The sequence below is a fragment of the Ascaphus truei genome, chromosome 4 (genome assembly GCF_040206685.1).
Source record: "Ascaphus truei isolate aAscTru1 chromosome 4, aAscTru1.hap1, whole genome shotgun sequence".
Taxonomy (NCBI): Eukaryota; Metazoa; Chordata; class Amphibia; order Anura; family Ascaphidae; genus Ascaphus; species Ascaphus truei.
In genome coordinates, this window is record NC_134486.1 from 296,776,094 (window position 1) to 296,799,855 (window position 23,762).

The 23,762-nt window shown below is 39.5% G+C and overlaps 1 protein-coding gene across 2 annotated transcripts in view; it reads left to right on the forward strand.

Moving 5' to 3' along the window:
- Nucleotides 1–532: 532 nt before the first annotated feature.
- The window catches only part of LOC142493542 (amine sulfotransferase-like), an 87,577-nt gene continuing 64,347 nt past the window's right edge, over nt 533–23,762 (forward strand). For both annotated transcript variants that reach the window (XM_075597722.1, XM_075597723.1), the window contains exon 1: nt 533–763. The gene's annotated coding sequence lies outside the window, so the exon portion shown is untranslated. The remainder of the gene's footprint in view (nt 764–23,762) is intronic.

Sequence of the window (23,762 nt, forward strand, 5' to 3'; positions counted from 1 at the left end):
TTTCACCATTGTTTGGAGTACACTAAATGCAAAAGGGATTACTTTCTTCTCTTCTCAGCTTTGTCTTTTTCTAAATGATCTAATCCCTAAGTAGCATCCAACAACAAGGAGACATTTGTTTCCTAAAATATCAAAGCAGTCATTTCGAGCAAAGTACTTTGTTTCTCTGTTATTTGCTTTACATGAGAGCTGAGGAACAAGATGGCAGGCTTTTATTTTGAAACCATTAATTGTTTTCTTTATGGATAGATGCATCACTATTCTGTGCTTTCTTATCAGGGAACTATTGATTCTTAGTTAACTCTTCCTTGCACAAGCTGGTTGTGTTGGCTCCATAAAGAATTTTTGGCACTTGTGCAGACACAGGCTATTTAAAAAGTACTTTGAACCTTCAATTTAAAACATTTTGTTTTGTGACCTGAGTTGCCCTTTAGATCACTGTAACACCACAATACATATTTTATCCAACAAGTCAAGAACGAATTACTCTTTAGTTAAATATTAATTCCTGCATGAACTACTGCACATTTAAAAGCCGTCTTATAAACAGACTGGGATTTTCAACAAGTGAACAGTGAATATTTTTGTATCATTCAATAATTGATCAACGCACGCATTATTTTGCAGTAGTTTTCTAATATTTGTGGAAATCCTTTATTTTTTTTTTCACTTCCAAAAAGCAAGCAGTATAATCATAATCAACAGATAACGAGAGAGGAAGAGAAAGAGAGAGGAAGAGAAAAGTCCAGATAAATCATAAAAGGTAGGTCTCACAATCCCTAGGGGAAAATCAAAAAGACAAGGGGTAACAACAGACTGTTACAGATATAGGGGTGTATGCAGTAAGTGCCGGGGGAAAAAAATTGCCAGGCTGTTTAAATCGTCAGTTTTGACAGCGTTGCTATCATGTTATGCAGAAAGCTTAGAATAATTGTGATAGCAATATTTGCAAAACTGGCAAGTAGCCGGCGACGTGATTATCGCCCCCATAAAAAGGCCTTACCCGGCCATTTCTTTCATCTGCAGAGAGAGCTGCTCAGAGAGAGCCGCCTCTCCGTGCTCAAATGTCGCCCGAAATGAATGTTTTTTTAATATATATTTTATTACTAATGTAGATTAACAGGGGGTTTCCGGAGCACAACCGTTGATTTCAGGTCCAGGGACCCCTGCTTCCCGAAATACAGGCCCCGTTATGGGGTGCTGGTAACTCCTATGTATTTTATTCCCACAGTCAGGTGACATTTAAATGCAAAGGAGATACTGTACCAGCACCCCTGAATCTTGGGATGCAGGGGGTCCCCGGACCTCACATCAACGCGGTTCTGCTCTGGAGACCCCCTGCTCATCCACACTAGTAATAAAATTTATATTAAAAAACATTCATTTTGGGTGAGATTTGAGCAGGGAGAGGCGGCTCCCCGTAGGTATCTGGGGGCCCTTGGTTAATCCCTGCGGGTGTCTGGGGGTCCTCAGGTGGTGCCCGCGGGTGTCTGGGGGCCATCGGGTGGTCCTCGCTGGCCTGCGGTACCAATCCCGTGTACAACATTTTGTTTTCAACATATTTAAATAAATACCGCCCCCCCCCTCTTCCCCCAAAACATACACTTCTGTAATGGGCAAGATAACTATTATCCAGATATGGATAATAGCTCATTTGCCCATTATTAAATAAAACATTAGCCAGCCTGCATAAATAAACCTTTCTACTTACCACTGCCATCATGAAGGGTGTCCTCATCAGCATACTGCAGGTCCATGTCCTCTGATGCCAGCAAAAATACATGAAAAAAAAATACAATATAATGGGCCCTAACCCCTTAATCACCTTAGTGGTTAATAACCGCTATAGTAATTATGGGTTTAACCCACCCTCCCCCGCAACCCACACGGGAGGCCAATCTACCTACCCAGCGACCACAATATGCACCCAGTACCCATTGATTAGCATTGTAGTACATCATACCCATATAATATGGGCATGATATTTATTTATTTATTTATAAAATATTTTACCAGGAAGTAATACATTGAGAGTTACCTCTCGTTTTCAAGTATGTCCTGGGCACAGAGTAAAACAAATAATACATGGTTACAAGTACAGTTACATGAATGAACAAGGTATACATTATATACAAGACATTGCATGCACAGTTACAGGTAATATATATTATGGGCGTATGAAACAGTTACAGACCAGATTAAAGTGTGAGACAGCCTTAGATTTGAAAGAACTTAAGCTGGTGGTGGATATGAGAGTCTCTGGTAGGTTGTTCCAGTTTTGGGGTGCACGGAAGGAGAAGGAGGAACGTCCGGATACTTTGTTGAGCCTTGGGACCATGAATAGTCTTTTGGAGTCTGATCTCAGGTGAAAGGTGCTGCATGTGGTAGGGGTGAGGAGCTTGTTCAGGTAACTGGGTAGCTTGCTCAGAAAGTATTTGAGGGTGAGACAGGAAAGGTGAACTTTGCGCCTAGACTCTAGTGATGACCAATCTAGTTCTTTGAGCATTTCGCAGTGATGTGTGCTGTAGTTGCATTGGAGAACAAAATGACAAATTGAATTGTAGAGGGTGTCAAGTTTGCTAAGGTGGGTTTGAGGAGCCGAGCCATATACTATGTCTCCATAGTCAATAATTGGCATTAGCTTCTGCTGTGCAATACGCTTTCTGACCAGGAGACATAGGGAGGATTTGTTCCTGTAAAGTACCCCTAGTTTGGCATAGGTCTTGGTTGTCAGGGTTTCAATGTGCATCCCGAATGTTAAGTGGGAGTCAAACCATAAGCCCAGATATTTAAAACTAGTGACAGTTGTTAGGGTGGTGTTAGCGTTGGTTCTAATCAGGAGCTCAGTCACTGGAAGCTTTACAAATTTAGTCTTGGTCCCAAATACCATTGTTACAGTCTTGTCAGTGTTTAAAAACAGTTTGTTTTGGGAAATCCAGTTTTCGAGTCTCAAAAAGTCAGACTGAAGTATGTGTTGAAGGTCAGAGAGGCTATGGCTGTGTGCATATAGGATTGTGTCATCTGCATACATGTGTATTGAGGCTTCCTTACAAGCTGTGGGAATATCATTAATGAACACTGAGAAGAGTAAGGGCCCCAGAACAGAGCTTTGCGGGACACCACAGGTGATATCCAGGGGGTTGGAGTTAGAGCCTGAGATGGACACATGTTGGGATCTTCCTGATAGGTAGGAATGAAACCAGTTTAAAGCATGTTTCCCTATTCCAGAGCTCTGGAGTTTGTTAAGCAGGATAACATGATCAACTGTGTCAAAAACCTTTGCAAAATCTAGGAATACTGCACCAGTGAGTTGTCCCCGTTCCATTCCACACTGGATTTCATTGCAAACTTTTAGCAGGGTAGTTACAGTGGAGTGTTTGGGATGAAACCCAGACTGGAATTGGCTAGGGAAATTTGTCTTGGTGTAGAAATCGCTTAATTGGGAGTGGACACATTTTTCCATAACTTTGGATAGAATTGGGAGAAGTGAGATTGGCCTGTAGTTTGAGACAGTGTTTTTGAAGATTGGGACAACTCTGGCAGTTTTCCAGGTCTTAGGGATATGGCCTGCAGACAGGATAGAGTTGACTATGGACGCAATTGGTTTGGCAATGGCTGGGGCACCAAGTCGTAGGAACCTAGATTGTAGTAAGTCGGGTCCACATTGGCTGCTTAGTTTTAGTTTGAGGAGCGCTTGTGTAATCTCCTCTTCAGATACTGGGCTAAATTGAAAATTGTGGACAGTGTTGGGAGGGGGTGGGACTGTTGGGATACTCCCAGGATGAGATTCATGTTTGGGGTTTGTACTGCGTTTCGCTAATAAGTTAGTGGCACACCCCACAAAGTAATCATTGAATGCATTTGCAATGTCAGTGGGGGTTGTCAGAGTAATATCCCCCTTAGTGATATTACGTGGTTGTTGATGGTTAGCAGGCAGGAATATATGGTTGATAACCTTCCAGAAGTTAGCTGGGTTTGATGTATTTTGGTGGAGATTGTCAGAGTAATATTGTGCTTTTGCATGCCTTGTTTGCCTTGTGCACATGTGCCGCATGCATCTGTAGTGATTGAGATCCTTGGTAGTGCCAGTTACTTTGTAGCTTTTCCACAAGGCATCCCTGAACTGGTAGAGTGCTATAAGGTCAGGTGTAACCCATGGAAGGTGGGCCCCCCGTACCCTTATTTTGCGTAGTGGAGCATGGGTATCGCAGAGTTTTAAGAACTTGGATTGGAAATAATCGAGCGCAGAATCGGGGTCGGGCAGTTGATAAGGTCATCCAGAAACTGTTGTGGGTTAAAGTTTTTAAATGTTCTAGTGAGGAGAACTTTAGGGCTTGAATGGGGCGGTTTAATTTTTCTTACACAGTACACTATTGCATGGTCACTAAAAATATCAGGAAGGATGCCAGAGGATTGGATTCTGCTGGGGTTTGAGGAGAGAATCCAGTCTAGCAAGGAATGGTTATGCGATTTCAGGTTTATCCGTGTGGGTTGGGAAATGAGTTGTGATAGGTTAAGTGACTTGAGTTGTATCTGGATTATGTGGCTTTTAGGGTCAACCCAATTGAAGTTGAAATCCCCAAGAACTAGCAGCTCACTCTTCTCATTCAGAGAGGAAATGGAGCCTAGAAATTGGGTGATATCAGTCAAGGATTGTAGAGGGGTTTTAGGGGGGCGGTAGATGCCAGCAAGCAAGATGGGCTTAGAAAAGGGGAGGCAGATTTTGCCAACTAGAGTTTCAAAAGAGGGTGGACTTGGTGGGCAATTTAACAGTGTAAATTGTAAGGTGTCTGCAATATAAAATAACACCCCTCCTCCTCTCTTTGACCTATCTTTCCTAAAAATGGAGTATCCCTGAATGGCAATATTTGCATCAGGGGTTTTAGGGGATAGCCATGTTTCTGTAAGAACGATGGCTTTGGGTTTATGCATAAGGCACCATGCCCTTAGTTCATCCAGTTTGGGCAGCAGGCTCCGGATGTTTATATGGGCGACAGATAGCCCTTTTTGGAATTTAAATGTGGAATTCTCAGGGGCATGGGACAGAGCTGAAATGGGAGGACCTGGGTTAGTTTCAATATCACCTGCTAAAGAGAGTAATAGTATGAGTAGAAATTTGGGTAGTTGTTTGCAAGTTGTAAATTTGTGGTGTTTGCCATTTGAGTGAGCAGTGGTTGGTGTGCTGGTTTTTAGAGTTCTCCACCAACATTCAGTAGATAGTGAAAGGCTTTTGAGTAGTCCAGGGTGTATGGTGATGTTGGGTGTGGGCCAGGATGGAGGAGTTTGTAGTGGATAGAGGGAGTAACATCTCCATGAGGCCAGGAGAAAGAAAAAAGTTAAAATACATAGCAGGTTCATGATGCCAGAGGTAGGCAGTGCTGCAAGGAGCTGTTGTGAGCAGAGTGAGTGTGAGCAGACTAACAGCAGGTGTGTGCCTGTTCCTTGTCAAATGTTTAGCTGTATTGCAATGCTAGAGTCAGTTCAGGGTTTCAGTGTATTGTGCAGTCAGTTTTGGGAGAGACTGCAGTAAATAAGTTGTAAAGGGGTGGGGGGTTGAAATAGGCAGGTTAGCAAGCATGGGATCATAGTGTGATCTGAATAGCTTACCGTTTGTTGTCTTGAGTTAAGAGTTTGCAGAAAGAAGCAGTCCCCAGTCACCTCTAGTCAAACTGTAGTCTAACTGTATTTATCACTTAAAAACCTCACTTTAAATGCCTCAATGTCTAATGCCAATTGCAGTTCCTGCAGATTGCAGGAAAGGTGTTTGTTATATACAGCTAAAACAGTCACATGACCCTCCCCCTCCCCAGTCAGTCAGCTTGTTCTATTTGGTCAATTAACAGCACAGAGTTAAGAGGGGAAAAAAAATCTTTTTACATTCAAACATACTAACTTATATCAATTCTACAAGGCCAGATTCAGTCTTTTACACAGGGTTTCAATATCAGGAACATACTTATATCAATTCTACAAGGCCAGATTCAGTCTTTTACATAGGGTTTCAACATCAGGAACATACTTATATCAATTCTACAAGGCCAGATTCAGTCTTTTACACAGGGTTTCAACATCAGGAACATACTTATATCAATTCTACAAGGCCAGATTCAGTCTTTTACACAGGGTTTCAACATCAGGAACATACTTATATCAATTCTACAAGGCCAGATTCAGTCTTTTACACAGGGTTTCAACATCAGGAACATACTTATATCAATTCTACAAGGCCAGATTCAGTCTTTTACACAGGGTTTCAACATTAGGAACATACTTATATCAATTCTACAAGGCCAGATTCAGTCTTTTACACAGGGTTTCAACATCAGGAACATACTTATATCAATTCTACAAGGCCAGATTCAGTTTTTTACACAGGGTTTCAACTTCAGGAACATACTTATATCAATTCTACAAGGCCAGATTCAGTCTTTTACACAGGGTTTCAACATCAGGAACATACTTATATCAATTCTACAAATCCAGATTCAGTCTTTTACACAGGGTTTCAACATCAGGAACATACTTATATCAATTCTACAAGGCCAGATTCAGTCTTTTACACAGGGTTTCAACATCAGGAACATACTTATATCAATTCTACAAGGCCAGATTCAGTCTTTTACACAGGGTTTCAACATCAGGAACATACTTATATCAATTCTACAAGGCCAGATTCAGTCTTTTACACAGGGTTTCAATATCAGGAACATACTTATATCAATTCTACAAGGCCAGATTCAGTCTTTTACACAGGGTTTCAACATCAGGAACACACTTATATCAATTCTACAAGGCCAGATTCAGTCTTTTACACAGGGTTTCAACATCAGGAATATACTTATATCAATTCTACAAGGCCAGATTCAGTCTTTTACACAGGGTTTCAACATCAGGAACATATTTATATCAATTCTACAAGGCCAGATTCAGTCTTTTACACAGAGTTTCAACATCAGGAACATACTTATATCAATTCTACAAGGCCAGATTCAGTCTTTTACACAGGGTTTCAACATCAGGAACATACTTATATCAATTCTACAAGGCCAGATTCAGTCTTTTACACAGGGTTTCAACATCAGGAACATACTTATATCAATTCTAAAAGGCCAGATTCAGTCTTTTACACAGGGTTTCAACATCAGGAACATACTTATATCAATTCTACAAGGCCAGGTTCAGTCTTTTACACAGGGTTTCAACATCAGGAACATACTTATATCAATTCTACAAGGCCAGGTTCAGTCTTTAACACAGGGTTTCAACATCAGGAACATACTTATATCAATTCTAAAAGGCCAGATTCAGTCTTTTACACAGGGTTTCAACATCAGGAACATACTTATATCAATTCTACAAGGCCAGGTTCAGTTTTTTACACAGGGTTTCAACATCAGGAACATACTTATATCAATTCTACAAGGCCAGGTTCAGTCTTTAACACAGGGTTTCAACATCAGGAACATACTTATATCAATTCTAAAAAGCCAGATTCAGTCTTTTACACAGGGTTTCAACATCAGGAACATACTTATATCAATTCTACAAGGCCAGATTCAGTCTTTTACACAGGGTTTCAACATCAGTAACACACTTATATCAATTCTACAAGGCCAGATTCAGTCTTTTACACAGGGTTTCAACATCAGGAACACACTTATATCAATTCTACAAGGCCAGATTCAGTCTTTTACACAGGGTTTCAACATCAGGAACACACTTATATCAATTCTACAAGGCCAGATTCAGTCTTTTACACAGGGTTTCAACATCAGTAACACACTTATATCAATTCTACAAGGCCAGATTCAGTCTTTTACACAGGGTTTCAACATCAGGAACATACTTATATCAATTCTACAAGGCCAGATTCAGTCTTTTACACAGGGTTTCAACATCAGGAACACACTTATATCAATTCTACAAGGCCAGATTCAGTCTTTTACACAGGGTTTCAACATCAGGAACATACTTATATCAATTCTACAAGGCCAGATTCAGTCTTTTACACAGGGTTTCAACATCAGGAACATACTTATATCAATTCTACAAGGCCAGATTCAGTCTTTTACACAGGGTTTCAACATCAGGAACACACTTATATCAATTCTACAAGGCCAGATTCAGTCTTTTACACAGGGTTTCAACATCAGGAACATACTTATATCAATTCTACAAGGCCAGATTCAGTCTTTTACACAGGGTTTCAACATCAGGAACATATTTATATCAATTCTACAAGGCCAGATTCAGTCTTTTACACAGAGTTTCAACATCAGGAACATACTTATATCAATTCTACAAGGCCAGATTCAGTCTTTTACACAGGGTTTCAACATCAGGAACATACTTATATCAATTCTACAAGGCCAGATTCAGTCTTTTACACAGGGTTTCAACATCAGTAACACACTTATATCAATTCTACAAGGCCAGATTCAGTCTTTTACATAGGGTTTCAACATCAGGAACACACTTATATCAATTCTACAAGGCCAGATTCAGTCTTTTACACAGGGTTTCAACATCAGGAACATACTTATATCAATTCTACAAGGCCAGATTCAGTCTTTTACACAGGGTTTCAACATCAGGAACATACTTATATCAATTCTACAAGGCCAGATTCAGTCTTTTACACAGGGTTTCAACATCAGGAACACACTTATATCAATTCTACAAGGCCAGATTCAGTCTTTTACACAGGGTTTCAACATCAGGAACATACTTATATCAATTCTACAAGGCCAGATTCAGTCTTTTACACAGGGTTTCAACATCAGGAACATATTTATATCAATTCTACAAGGCCAGATTCAGTCTTTTACACAGAGTTTCAACATCAGGAACATACTTATATCAATTCTACAAGGCCAGATTCAGTCTTTTACACAGGGTTTCAACATCAGGAACATACTTATATCAATTCTACAAGGCCAGATTCAGTCTTTTACACAGGGTTTCAACATCAGGAACACACTTATATCAATTCTACAAGGCCAGATTCAGTCTTTTACACAGGGTTTCAACATCAGGAACATACTTATATCAATTCTACAAGGCCAGATTCAGTCTTTTACACAGGGTTTCAACATCAGGAACACACTTATATCAATTCTACAAGGCCAGATTCAGTCTTTTACACAGGGTTTCAACATCAGGAACATACTTATATCAATTCTACAAGGCCAGATTCACTCTTTTACACAGGGTTTCAACATCAGGAACATACTTATATCAATTCTACAAGGCCAGATTCAGTCTTTTACACAGGGTTTCAACATCAGGAACACACTTATATCAATTCTACAAGGCCAGATTCAGTTTTTTACACAGGGTTTCAACATCAGGAACATACTTATATCAATTCTACAAGGCCAGATTCAGTCTTATACACAGGGTTTCAACATCAGGAACATATTTATATCAATTCTACAAGGCCAGATTCAGTCTTTTACACAGAGTTTCAACATCAGGAACATACTTATATCAATTCTACAAGGCCAGATTCAGTCTTTTACACAGGGTTTCAACATCAGGAACATACTTATATCAATTCTACAAGGCCAGATTCAGTCTTTTACACAGGGTTTCAACATCAGGAACATACTTATATCAATTCTACAAGGCCAGATTCAGTCTTTTACACAGGGTTTCAACATCAGGAACATACTTATATCAATTCTACAAGGCCAGATTCAGTCTTTTACACAGGGTTTCAACATCAGGAACATACTTATATCAATTCTACAAGGCCAGGTTCAGTCTTTTACACAGGGTTTCAACATCAGGAACATACTTATATCAATTCTACAAGGCCAGGTTCAGTCTTTTACACAGGGTTTCAACATCAGGAACATACTTATATCAATTCTACAAGGCCAGATTCAGTCTTTTACACAGGGTTTCAACATCAGGAACATACTTATATCAATTCTACAAGGCCAGATTCAGTCTTTTACACAGGGTTTCAACATCAGGAACACACTTATATCAATTCTACAAAGCCAGATTCAGTCTTTTACACAGGGTTTCAACATCAGGAACATACTTATATCAATTCTACAAAGCCAGATTCAGTCTTTTACACAGGGTTTCAACATCAGGAACATACTTATATTAATTCTACAAGGCCAGATTCAGTCTTTTACACAGGGTTTCAACATCAGTAACACACTTATATCAATTCTACAAGGCCAGATTCAGTCTTTTACACAGGGTTTCAACATCAGTAACACACTTATATCAATTCTACAAGGCCAGATTCAGTCTTTTACACAGGGTTTCAACATCAGGAACATACTTATATCAATTCTACAAGGCCAGATTCAGTCTTTTACACAGGGTTTCAACATCAGGAACATACTTATATCAATTCTACAAGGCCAGATTCAGTTTTTTACACAGGGTTTCAACTTCAGGAACATACTTATATCAATTCTACAAGGCCAGATTCAGTCTTTTACACTGGGTTTCAACATCAGGAACATACTTATATCAATTCTACAAGGCCAGATTCAGTCTTTTACACAGGGTTTCAACATCAGGAACATACTTATATCAATTCTACAAGGCCAGATTCAGTCTTTTACACAGGGTTTCAACATCAGGAACATACTTATATCAATTCTACAAGGCCAGATTCAGTCTTTTACACAGGGTTTCAACATCAGGAACACACTTATATCAATTCTACAAGGCCAGATTCAGTCTTTTACACAGGGTTTCAACATCAGGAACATACTTATATCAATTCTACAAGGCCAGATTCAGTCTTATACACAGGGTTTCAACATCAGGAACATATTTATATCAATTCTACAAGGCCAGATTCAGTCTTTTACACAGAGTTTCAACATCAGGGACATACTTATATCAATTCTACAAGGCCAGATTCAGTCTTTTACACAGGGTTTCAACATCAGGAACATACTTATATCAATTCTACAAGGCCAGATTCAGTCTTTTACACAGGGTTTCAACATCAGGAACATACTTATATCAATTCTACAAGGCCAGATTCAGTCTTTTACACAGGGTTTCAACATCAGGAACATACTTATATCAATTCTACAAGGCCAGATTCAGTCTTTTACACAGGGTTTCAACATCAGGAACATACTTATATCAATTCTACAAGGCCAGGTTCAGTCTTTTACACAGGGTTTCAACATCAGGAACATACTTATATCAATTCTACAAGGCCAGGTTCAGTCTTTTACACAGGGTTTCAACATCAGGAACATACTTATATCAATTCTACAAGGCCAGATTCAGTCTTTTACACAGGGTTTCAACATCAGGAACATACTTATATCAATTCTACAAGGCCAGATTCAGTCTTTTACACAGGGTTTCAACATCAGGAACACACTTATATCAATTCTACAAAGCCAGATTCAGTCTTTTACACAGGGTTTCAACATCAGGAACATACTTATATCAATTCTACAAAGCCAGATTCAGTCTTTTACACAGGGTTTCAACATCAGGAACATACTTATATTAATTCTACAAGGCCAGATTCAGTCTTTTACACAGGGTTTCAACATCAGGAACATACTTATATCAATTCTACAAGGCCAGATTCAGTTTTTTACACAGGGTTTCAACTTCAGGAACATACTTATATCAATTCTACAAGGCCAGATTCAGTCTTTTACACTGGGTTTCAACATCAGGAACATACTTATATCAATTCTACAAGGCCAGATTCAGTCTTTTACACAGGGTTTCAACATCAGGAACATACTTATATCAATTCTACAAGGCCAGATTCAGTCTTTTACACAGGGTTTCAACATCAGGAACATACTTATATCAATTCTACAAGGCCAGATGCAGTCTTTTACACAGGGTTTCAACATCAGTAACACACTTATATCAATTCTACAAGGCCAGATTCAGTCTTTTACACAGGGTTTCAACATCAGGAACACACTTATATCAATTCTACAAGGCCAGATTCAGTCTTTTACACAGGGTTTCAACATCAGGAACATACTTATATCAATTCTACAAGGCCAGATTCAGTCTTTTACACAGGGTTTCAACATCAGGAACACACTTATATCAATTCTACAAGGCCAGATTCAGTCTTTTACACAGGGTTTCAACATCAGGAACATACTTATATCAATTCTACAAGGCCAGATTCAGTCTTTTACACAGGGTTTCAACATCAGGAACATATTTATATCAATTCTACAAGGCCAGATTCAGTCTTTTACACAGGGTTTCAACATCAGGAACATACTTATATCAATTCTACAAGGCCAGATTCAGTCTTTTACACAGGGTTTCAACATCAGGAACATACTTATATCAATTCTACAAGGCCAGATTCAGTCTTTTACACAGGGTTTCAACATCAGGAACATACTTATATCAATTCTACAAGGCCAGATTCAGTCTTTTACACAGGGTTTCAACATCAGGAACATACTTATATCAATTCTACAAGGCCAGATTCAGTCTTTTACACAGGGTTTCAACATCAGGAACATACTTATATCAATTCTACAAGGCCAGGTTCAGTCTTTTACACAGGGTTTCAACATCAGGAACATACTTATATCAATTCTACAAGGCCAGGTTCAGTCTTTTACACAGGGTTTCAACATCAGGAACATATTTATATCAATTCTACAAGGCCAGATTCAGTCTTTTACACAGGGTTTCAACATCAGGAACATACTTATATCAATTCTACAAGGCCAGATTCAGTCTTTTACACAGGGTTTCAACATCAGGAACACACTTATATCAATTCTACAAAGCCAGATTCAGTCTTTTACACAGGGTTTCAACATCAGGAACATACTTATATCAATTCTACAAAGCCAGATTCAGTCTTTTACACAGGTTTTCAACATCAGGAACATACTTATATTAATTCTACAAGGCCAGATTCAGTCTTTTACACAGGGTTTCAACATCAGTAACACACTTATATCAATTCTACAAGGCCAGATTCAGTCTTTTACACAGGGTTTCAACATCAGTAACACACTTATATCAATTCTACAAGGCCAGATTCAGTCTTTTACACAGGGTTTCAACATCAGGAACATACTTATATCAATTCTACAAGGCCAGATTCAGTTTTTTACACAGGGTTTCAACTTCAGGAACATACAGTAGCGACATCTTTTATTCGAGTAAATGCCGGCGGCATGCCGGGATCTACCCCAGCTGCCGCCAGTCAGAAACGCGCGCCGCCGCGTTTCCCCCACGCACCCCCCCTCCACATCGCGCGCAATTACCCCCCCAAAGACACCCCGAACCCGGCTTCTACTCTGCCCCTCTGCTTCCCCGCACCCCCGCTTACCTAGATTTGAACTCCAGGGGTGTCGGGGAAGCCTGGGGAAGCCGGGGAAGACGGGGAAGCCGGGCGCGCTTGTGACCGTGACGTCACAGTGCGCCGCCACGCGCCGCGGCTACCCGCTTCCCAGCCTCATTCAGCCAGCGGCATTTGCTCGAATAAGAGCTGCCGCTGCTGTACTTATATCAATTCTACAAGGCCAGATTCAGTCTTTTACACTGGGTTTCAACATCAGGAACATACTTATATCAATTCTACAAGGCCAGATTCAGTCTTTTACACAGGGTTTCAACATCAGGAACATACTTATATCAATTCTACAAGGCCAGATTCAGTCTTTTACACAGGGTTTCAACATCAGGAACATACTTATATCAATTCTACAAGGCCAGATTCAGTCTTTTACACAGGGTTTCAACATCAGGAACATACTTATATCAATTCTACAAGGCCAGATTCAGTCTTTTACACAGGGTTTCAACATCAGGAACATACTTATATCAATTCTACAAGGCCAGATTCAGTCTTTTACACAGGGTTTCAACATCAGGAACATACTTATATCAATTCTACAAGGCCAGATTCAGTCTTTTACACAGGGTTTCAACATCAGGAACATACTTATATCAATTCTACAAGGCCAGATTCATTTTTTTACACAGGGTTTCAACATCAGGAACACACTTATATCAATTCTACAAGGCCAGATTCAGTCTTTTACACAGGGTTTCAACATCAGGAACATACTTATATCAATTCTACAAGGCCAGATTCAGTTTTTTACACAGGGTTTCAACTTCAGGAACATACTTATATCAATTCTACAAGGCCAGATTCAGTCTTTTACACTGGGTTTCAACATCAGGAACATACTTATATCAATTCTACAAGGCCAGATTCAGTCTTTTACACAGGGTTTCAACATCAGGAACATACTTATATCAATTCTACAAGGCCAGATTCAGTCTTTTACACAGGGTTTCAACATCAGGAACATACTTATATCAATTCTACAAGGCCAGATTCAGTCTTTTACACAGGGTTTCAACATCAGGAACATACTTATATCAATTCTACAAGGCCAGATTCAGTCTTTTACACAGGGTTTCAACATCAGGAACATACTTATATCAATTCTACAAAGCCAGATTCAGTCTTTTACACAGGGTTTCAACATCAGGAACATACTTATATTAATTCTACAAGGCCAGATTCAGTCTTTTACACAGGGTTTCAACATCAGGAACATACTTATATCAATTCTACAAGGCCAGATTCAGTTTTTTACACAGGGTTTCAACTTCAGGAACATACTTATATCAATTCTACAAGGCCAGATTCAGTCTTTTACACAGGGTTTCAACATCAGGAACATACTTATATCAATTCTACAAGGCCAGATTCAGTCTTTTACACAGGGTTTCAACATCAGGAACATACTTATATCAATTCTACAAGGCCAGATGCAGTCTTTTACACAGGGTTTCAACATCAGTAACACACTTATATCAATTCTACAAGGCCAGATTCAGTCTTTTACACAGGGTTTCAACATCAGGAACACACTTATATCAATTCTACAAGGCCAGATTCAGTCTTTTACACAGGGTTTCAACATCAGGAACACACTTATATCAATTCTACAAGGCCAGATTCAGTCTTTTACACAGGGTTTCAACATCAGGAACACACTTATATCAATTCTACAAGGCCAGATTCAGTCTTTTACACAGGGTTTCAACATCAGGAACATACTTATATCAATTCTACAAGGCCAGATTCAGTCTTTTACACAGGGTTTCAACATCAGGAACATATTTATATCAATTCTACAAGGCCAGATTCAGTCTTTTACACAGGGTTTCAACATCAGGAACATACTTATATCAATTCTACAAGGCCAGATTCAGTCTTTTACACAGGGTTTCAACATCAGGAACATACTTATATCAATTCTACAAGGCCAGATTCAGTCTTTTACACAGGGTTTCAACATCAGGAACATACTTATATCAATTCTACAAGGCCAGATTCAGTCTTTTACACAGGGTTTCAACATCAGGAACATACTTATATCAATTCTACAAGGCCAGATTCAGTCTTTTACACAGGGTTTCAACATCAGGAACACACTTATATCAATTCTACAAGGCCAGATTCAGTCTTTTACACAGGGTTTCAACATCAGGAACATACTTATATCAATTCTACAAGGCCAGATTCAGTCTTATACACAGGGTTTCAACATCAGGAACATATTTATATCAATTCTACAAGGCCAGATTCAGTCTTTTACACAGAGTTTCAACATCAGGGACATACTTATATCAATTCTACAAGGCCAGATTCAGTCTTTTACACAGGGTTTCAACATCAGGAACATACTTATATCAATTCTACAAGGCCAGATTCAGTCTTTTACACAGGGTTTCAACATCAGGAACATACTTATATCAATTCTACAAGGCCAGATTCAGTCTTTTACACAGGGTTTCAACATCAGGAACATACTTATATCAATTCTACAAGGCCAGATTCAGTCTTTTACACAGGGTTTCAACATCAGGAACATACTTATATCAATTCTACAAGGCCAGGTTCAGTCTTTTACACAGGGTTTCAACATCAGGAACATACTTATATCAATTCTACAAGGCCAGGTTCAGTCTTTTACACAGGGTTTCAACATCAGGAACATACTTATATCAATTCTACAAGGCCAGATTCAGTCTTTTACACAGGGTTTCAACATCAGGAACATACTTATATCAATTCTACAAGGCCAGATTCAGTCTTTTACACAGGGTTTCAACATCAGGAACACACTTATATCAATTCTACAAAGCCAGATTCAGTCTTTTACACAGGGTTTCAACATCAGGAACATACTTATATCAATTCTACAAAGCCAGATTCAGTCTTTTACACAGGGTTTCAACATCAGGAACATACTTATATTAATTCTACAAGGCCAGATTCAGTCTTTTACACAGGGTTTCAACATCAGGAACATACTTATATCAATTCTACAAGGCCAGATTCAGTTTTTTACACAGGGTTTCAACTTCAGGAACATACTTATATCAATTCTACAAGGCCAGATTCAGTCTTTTACACTGGGTTTCAACATCAGGAACATACTTATATCAATTCTACAAGGCCAGATTCAGTCTTTTACACAGGGTTTCAACATCAGGAACATACTTATATCAATTCTACAAGGCCAGATTCAGTCTTTTACACAGGGTTTCAACATCAGGAACATACTTATATCAATTCTACAAGGCCAGATGCAGTCTTTTACACAGGGTTTCAACATCAGTAACACACTTATATCAATTCTACAAGGCCAGATTCAGTCTTTTACACAGGGTTTCAACATCAGGAACACACTTATATCAATTCTACAAGGCCAGATTCAGTCTTTTACACAGGGTTTCAACATCAGGAACATACTTATATCAATTCTACAAGGCCAGATTCAGTCTTTTACACAGGGTTTCAACATCAGGAACACACTTATATCAATTCTACAAGGCCAGATTCAGTCTTTTACACAGGGTTTCAACATCAGGAACATACTTATATCAATTCTACAAGGCCAGATTCAGTCTTTTACACAGGGTTTCAACATCAGGAACATATTTATATCAATTCTACAAGGCCAGATTCAGTCTTTTACACAGGGTTTCAACATCAGGAACATACTTATATCAATTCTACAAGGCCAGATTCAGTCTTTTACACAGGGTTTCAACATCAGGAACATACTTATATCAATTCTACAAGGCCAGATTCAGTCTTTTACACAGGGTTTCAACATCAGGAACATACTTATATCAATTCTACAAGGCCAGATTCAGTCTTTTACACAGGGTTTCAACATCAGGAACATACTTATATCAATTCTACAAGGCCAGATTCAGTCTTTTACACAGGGTTTCAACATCAGGAACATACTTATATCAATTCTACAAGGCCAGGTTCAGTCTTTTACACAGGGTTTCAACATCAGGAACATACTTATATCAATTCTACAAGGCCAGGTTCAGTCTTTTACACAGGGTTTCAACATCAGGAACATATTTATATCAATTCTACAAGGCCAGATTCAGTCTTTTACACAGGGTTTCAACATCAGGAACATACTTATATCAATTCTACAAGGCCAGATTCAGTCTTTTACACAGGGTTTCAACATCAGGAACACACTTATATCAATTCTACAAAGCCAGATTCAGTCTTTTACACAGGGTTTCAACATCAGGAACATACTTATATCAATTCTACAAAGCCAGATTCAGTCTTTTACACAGGTTTTCAACATCAGGAACATACTTATATTAATTCTACAAGGCCAGATTCAGTCTTTTACACAGGGTTTCAACATCAGTAACACACTTATATCAATTCTACAAGGCCAGATTCAGTCTTTTACACAGGGTTTCAACATCAGTAACACACTTATATCAATTCTACAAGGCCAGATTCAGTCTTTTACACAGGGTTTCAACATCAGGAACATACTTATATCAATTCTACAAGGCCAGATTCAGTTTTTTACACAGGGTTTCAACTTCAGGAACATACAGTAGCGACATCTTTTATTCGAGTAAATGCCGGCGGCATGCCGGGATCTACCCCAGCTGCCGCCAGTCAGAAACGCGCGCCGCCGCGTTTCCCCCACGCACCCCCCCTCCACATCGCGCGCAATTACCCCCCCAAAGACACCCCGAACCCGGCTTCTACTCTGCCCCTCTGCTTCCCCGCACCCCCGCTTACCTAGATTTGAACTCCAGGGGTGTCGGGGAAGCCTGGGGAAGCCGGGGAAGACGGGGAAGCCGGGCGCGCTTGTGACCGTGACGTCACAGTGCGCCGCCACGCGCCGCGGCTACCCGCTTCCCAGCCTCATTCAGCCAGCGGCATTTGCTCGAATAAGAGCTGCCGCTGCTGTACTTATATCAATTCTACAAGGCCAGATTCAGTCTTTTACACTGGGTTTCAACATCAGGAACATACTTATATCAATTCTACAAGGCCAGATTCAGTCTTTTACACAGGGTTTCAACATCAGGAACATACTTATATCAATTCTACAAGGCCAGATTCAGTCTTTTACACAGGGTTTCAACATCAGGAACATACTTATATCAATTCTACAAGGCCAGATTCAGTCTTTTACACAGGGTTTCAACATCAGGAACATACTTATATCAATTCTACAAGGCCAGATTCAGTCTTTTACACAGGGTTTCAACATCAGGAACATACTTATATCAATTCTACAAGGCCAGATTCAGTCTTTTACACAGGGTTTCAACATCAGGAACATACTTATATCAATTCTACAAGGCCAGATTCAGTCTTTTACACAGGGTTTCAACATCAGGAACATACTTATATCAATTCTACAAGGCCAGATTCATTTTTTTACACAGGGTTTCAACATCAGGAACACACTTATATCAATTCTACAAGGCCAGATTCAGTCTTTTACACAGGGTTTCAACATCAGGAACATACTTATATCAATTCTACAAGGCCAGATTCAGTTTTTTACACAGGGTTTCAACTTCAGGAACATACTTATATCAATTCTACAAGGCCAGATTCAGTCTTTTACACTGGGTTTCAACATCAGGAACATACTTATATCAATTCTACAAGGCCAGATTCAGTCTTTTACACAGGGTTTCAACATCAGGAACATACTTATATCAATTCTACAAGGCCAGATTCAGTCTTTTACACAGGGTTTCAACATCAGGAACATACTTATATCAATTCTACAAGGCCAGATTCAGTCTTTTACACAGGGTTTCAACATCAGGAACATACTTATATCAATTCTACAAGGCCAGATTCAGTCTTTTACACAGGGTTTCAACATCAGGAACATACTTATATCAATTCTACAAGGCCAGATTCAGTCTTTTACACAGGGTTTCAACATCAGGAACATACTTATATCAATTCTACAAGGCCAGATTCAGTCTTTTACACAGGGTTTCAACATCAGGAACATACTTATATCAATTCTACAAGGCCAGATTAATTTTTTTACACAGGGTTTCAACATCAGGAACATACTTATATCAATTCTACAAGGCCAGATTCAGTCTTTTTCACAGGGTTTCAACATCAGGAACATACCTGTGAAGAGAATGCCATTAGATCCATGTCATATCAGCTGAGGTTATTGGCTATTGGTCTTGCATGAAGAAAGTGAGTATTTTAACAATATATATATATATATGCAAATATAACTGTATGCTCATCTGCATGTCTTAGGCAGGTCTGCAACCCCGCCTTTCCCCATTATCACCCATCATACAGCACTTCAACTGCAGCAAGGGATTCTGGGAAATGACATGCAAATGAGCACACAGTGTCATTTTTTGCCTCAATAACCATTTTTAACACGGTTCCCTATAGGCTTAAGCTTGCTGCATGGTCACAGCTTTGAGCACAGCCAGGGTTAAGGTGCATACCCAGAAAACCACCCACAGACAGCTGTTTCGACCTTGATGGGTCTCATCAGTGTGGGGTTGATTTTACTGGGAATGCAAGAGAGGCTATGGGATAGGCTAAACCATAATACTGAGTTAAGTTATGGTGAGTAAAAAAAGTGACAAAAACCCTGCACAGGAAAGCAAATATGCAAATATAACTGTATGCTCATCTGCATGTCTTAGGCAGGTCTGCAACCCCGCCTTTCCCCATTATCACCCAGCATACAGCACTTCCACTGCAGCAAGGGATTCTGGGAAATGACATGCAAATGAGCACACAGTGTCACTTTTTGCCTCAATAACCATTTTTAACATGGTTCCCTATAGGCTTAAGCTTGCTGCATGGTCACAGCTTTAAGCACAGCCAGGGTTAAGGTGCATACCCAGAAAACCACCCACAGACAGCTGTTTCGACCTTGATGGGTCTCATCAGTGTGGGGTTGATTTTACTGGGAATGCAAGAGAGGCTATGGGATAGGCTAAACCATAATACTGAGTTAAGTTATGGTGAGTAAAAAAAGTGACAAAAACCCTCCACAGGAAAGCAAATATGCAAATATAACTGTATGCTCATCTGCATGTCTTAGGCAGGTCTGCAACCCCACCTTTCCCCATTATCACCCAGCATACAGCACTTCCACTGCAGCAAGGGATTCTGGGAAATGACATGCAAATGAGCACACAGTGTCACTTTTTGCCTCAATAACCATTTTTAACATGGTTCCCTAGAGGCTTAAGCTTGCTGCATGGTCACAGCTATATATATATATATATATATATATATATATATATATATATATATATATATATATATATATATATATATATATATGCAAATATAGCTGTATGCTCATCTGCATGTCTTAGGCAGGTCTGCAACCCCGCCTTTCCTCATTATCACCCAGCATACAGCACTTCCACTGCAGCAAGGGATTCTGGGAAATGACATGCAAATGAGCACACAGTGTCACTTTTTGCCTCAATAACCATTTTTAACATGGTTCCCTATAGGCTTAAGCTTGCTGCATGGTCACAGCTTTGAGCACAGCCAGGGTTAAGGTGCATACCCAGAAAACCACCCACAGACAGCTGTTTCAACCTTGATGGGTATTATATATTAACTGTAGTCTAACTGTATTTATCACTTAAAAAACTCACTTTAAATGCCTCACTGTCTAATGCCAATTGCAGTTCCAATTGATATTGGTACTAGCAGTCAATGGTCACCCTAATAAAAAAGCACGAAGGCCAAAAATACACAATGATAAAAGAATATACACAAGCACCTAAACACCCCAATTAAATAAAAGCACTAGCCAACCAATTAAATAAATAAATAAATAAAAGAACTAGCCAACAAATTGAATAAATAAAAGCACTAGCCAACCAATTCAATAAATAAATAAATGCACTAGCTAACCAATCAATTTAATAAATAAAAGAACTAACCAACCAATCAATTTAATAAACAAAAGCACTAACCAACAAAACAATTGATTACTTTTAAACATTAGCCAAAAGAATTAATACATTTTAACCACCAGCCAACAAATCAATTAATTAATAAAACCACTAGCCAACATGTCAATTAAAACCAGTAGCCAACAAAATAAATCATTAATTAAAAACGCTAAACAATAAGAAAATGAAATAAAAACAAGCCATCCAAATTACAAACAATTTAAGCCAATAAACAGAAAACGAAAAAACAACAACCAATAGAAAAAAAAGCATTTGCCAAAAAAATAATTGTCTGTCACTGTATTGATCTGTATCCTAAATCGCAACAGATTAATACATTATCAGTCAATGGGCAATAAAAAACATAAAAATAAAATTACACACATTAATTTTTTTTCTTAACTTTTGAAATGTTGAACCTCCGAATCCCGGCATTTCTGCAAGCTCTCTGTGATGGTAACTTTGTAACAGGTTATAATAATACACCAAAAATATAACTGGGTTGAACTGAACGAGGCTTAGATATGATAAAATATAATTTATTCCTTGAAAAAGGTGAACACAACAGATTATACAAATGACAAAATATAGACACTTACTGAAGGTTTGGACAAGAACGCCATCAGGATACAGGATGGGCCATTTCTTCCATAATTCAGGTTCAGATGTAGACATCACGACAATACATGAAGATCATGAAAACCTTGCATGAAGACAATTGAGTAAGGTATTACTCTGACTTATATACCATTTCAACCCTTTACTCTTAACCCTAGGTGCCTAGTTGGCTAGAAAAATCTATTTGAAGTAGATTTTGGCTTCCCCTGTAAGTGTGAAGTACCACACTTAAAAACACTCAGCTCCTTTTGTTCCCGGCCCTAGTATAAACAATCAGGGCAGTTAATTTTTGATCACTCTGGGTCACAGGGCTATGCTAATTCTTTCAGGATGCTCTTCCTGCCCTATTAGCATAGCAGATGGGGTCTGCATTTTCAGAGGAGATCCAAAATCCCATATACACTTTAATATTTACACATATTAAAATGCCCGGTTCTGGTAGGTCCAGCGGGTTCAAACTTTCCAGACCTTAATGCCGGAAGTGGTACACTATAGGGTCCAAGTTTCAGCCCGCTGCGACCTTCAGAACCGGAGATATACAAATACTATATAAACCGTTTCATATTTTATTATAAAAATCTCCATTAAAAAGAAATCTCAGTTTATTACTAAATCCCCATTGAAATCAACAGGGTCCGCCGCCATAGCGTTGAATGGCGGGCTCGGCCGTTGCCGTCAATGGGATTTCCCGCCATAGGCTTTCAATGGGGAAACGCCGCCATTGGAGCCTATGGAAAAAACACAAATCTTTACATTCGTCCACACTCCGTCTGGTTGGTCGGAGGGGGCTGGGAAGGGTCATGCATTAAAGCTGGAACCTGGGCTACATGCCACCCAAATCCCATCCCCCTGGTCATTCCAGAACCGGAGATATGGACTTACATTTTTCATCATTTTACACTTAGTCGTTTTTATGCCACACGGCTTTTCCCCATTGGAATCAATGGCCGGCGCCGCCATAGACAATGCATGGCGCACGCCGCCATTAGATTCAATGGGACCTCCACTCCGCCATTGAAGTCAATGGCGCGACCCTCCTTCTCCGCTCGACCCCTTACGGGGGTCTCTCATTCCTGGACCCGGTGTGGATCGTGTGTGGGGGTTCCTAGGAGCTAGGGACAAAAAGAACATTATTACCAGGGGCCCTAGAACTTAAGATTCCCACGCCAATTGTCTTTGAACTTGACCGAAGTGATTAAACTCTTTTCAAAGACATTGTATCCGCTTTTGCGGTCTGCGGTTTGGATGGCTGCCAACCTGTTCCTCGAGGCCAGCGTTGAGGAATCTCCATTGAAGTCAATGAGCCCATTGACTTACAATGGGAAACCGCCGCTCCTCCTCTCGGACGCCACCTGCTGGTCGTCGCTGGAAAACAGGTCCAAAATCGCTACTTCTGCCATTACTAATTACTAATCACTAAATTAACCTTAACCCCTTCCCTCCCGCATCAACCCTAGGGTATGTGTGAGTGCAAACACCAGGATAACACAATACAGTTGGACAGGGGAATAAACATTTGGATACTGAAGCAAGGCAAAAAAACACATTACTGGACCTGAGTCCATTTAATCCCTTGCTTCCCAGGTGAGGGTAGAGGGGGCCAAATGAGGGGTAACCCCTTTAATCCCGGGCCAAATCCTCTCTCTCATGACACTCTCGTACCGCTATGTCATCAAAGTCAATCCAACGCCATCCACCTTGAAGATCTGGAACAGGTAACAAAATTCTTCTTTCTTTTATCTTCTATCACCGTCTTCTTTCTTCATCTGTCATTATTTCTTTATTTTCTTTAATTTTCTATCTTCATCTGTCAATCCAAAACCCAATGGTAAATCCAGAACAGTATG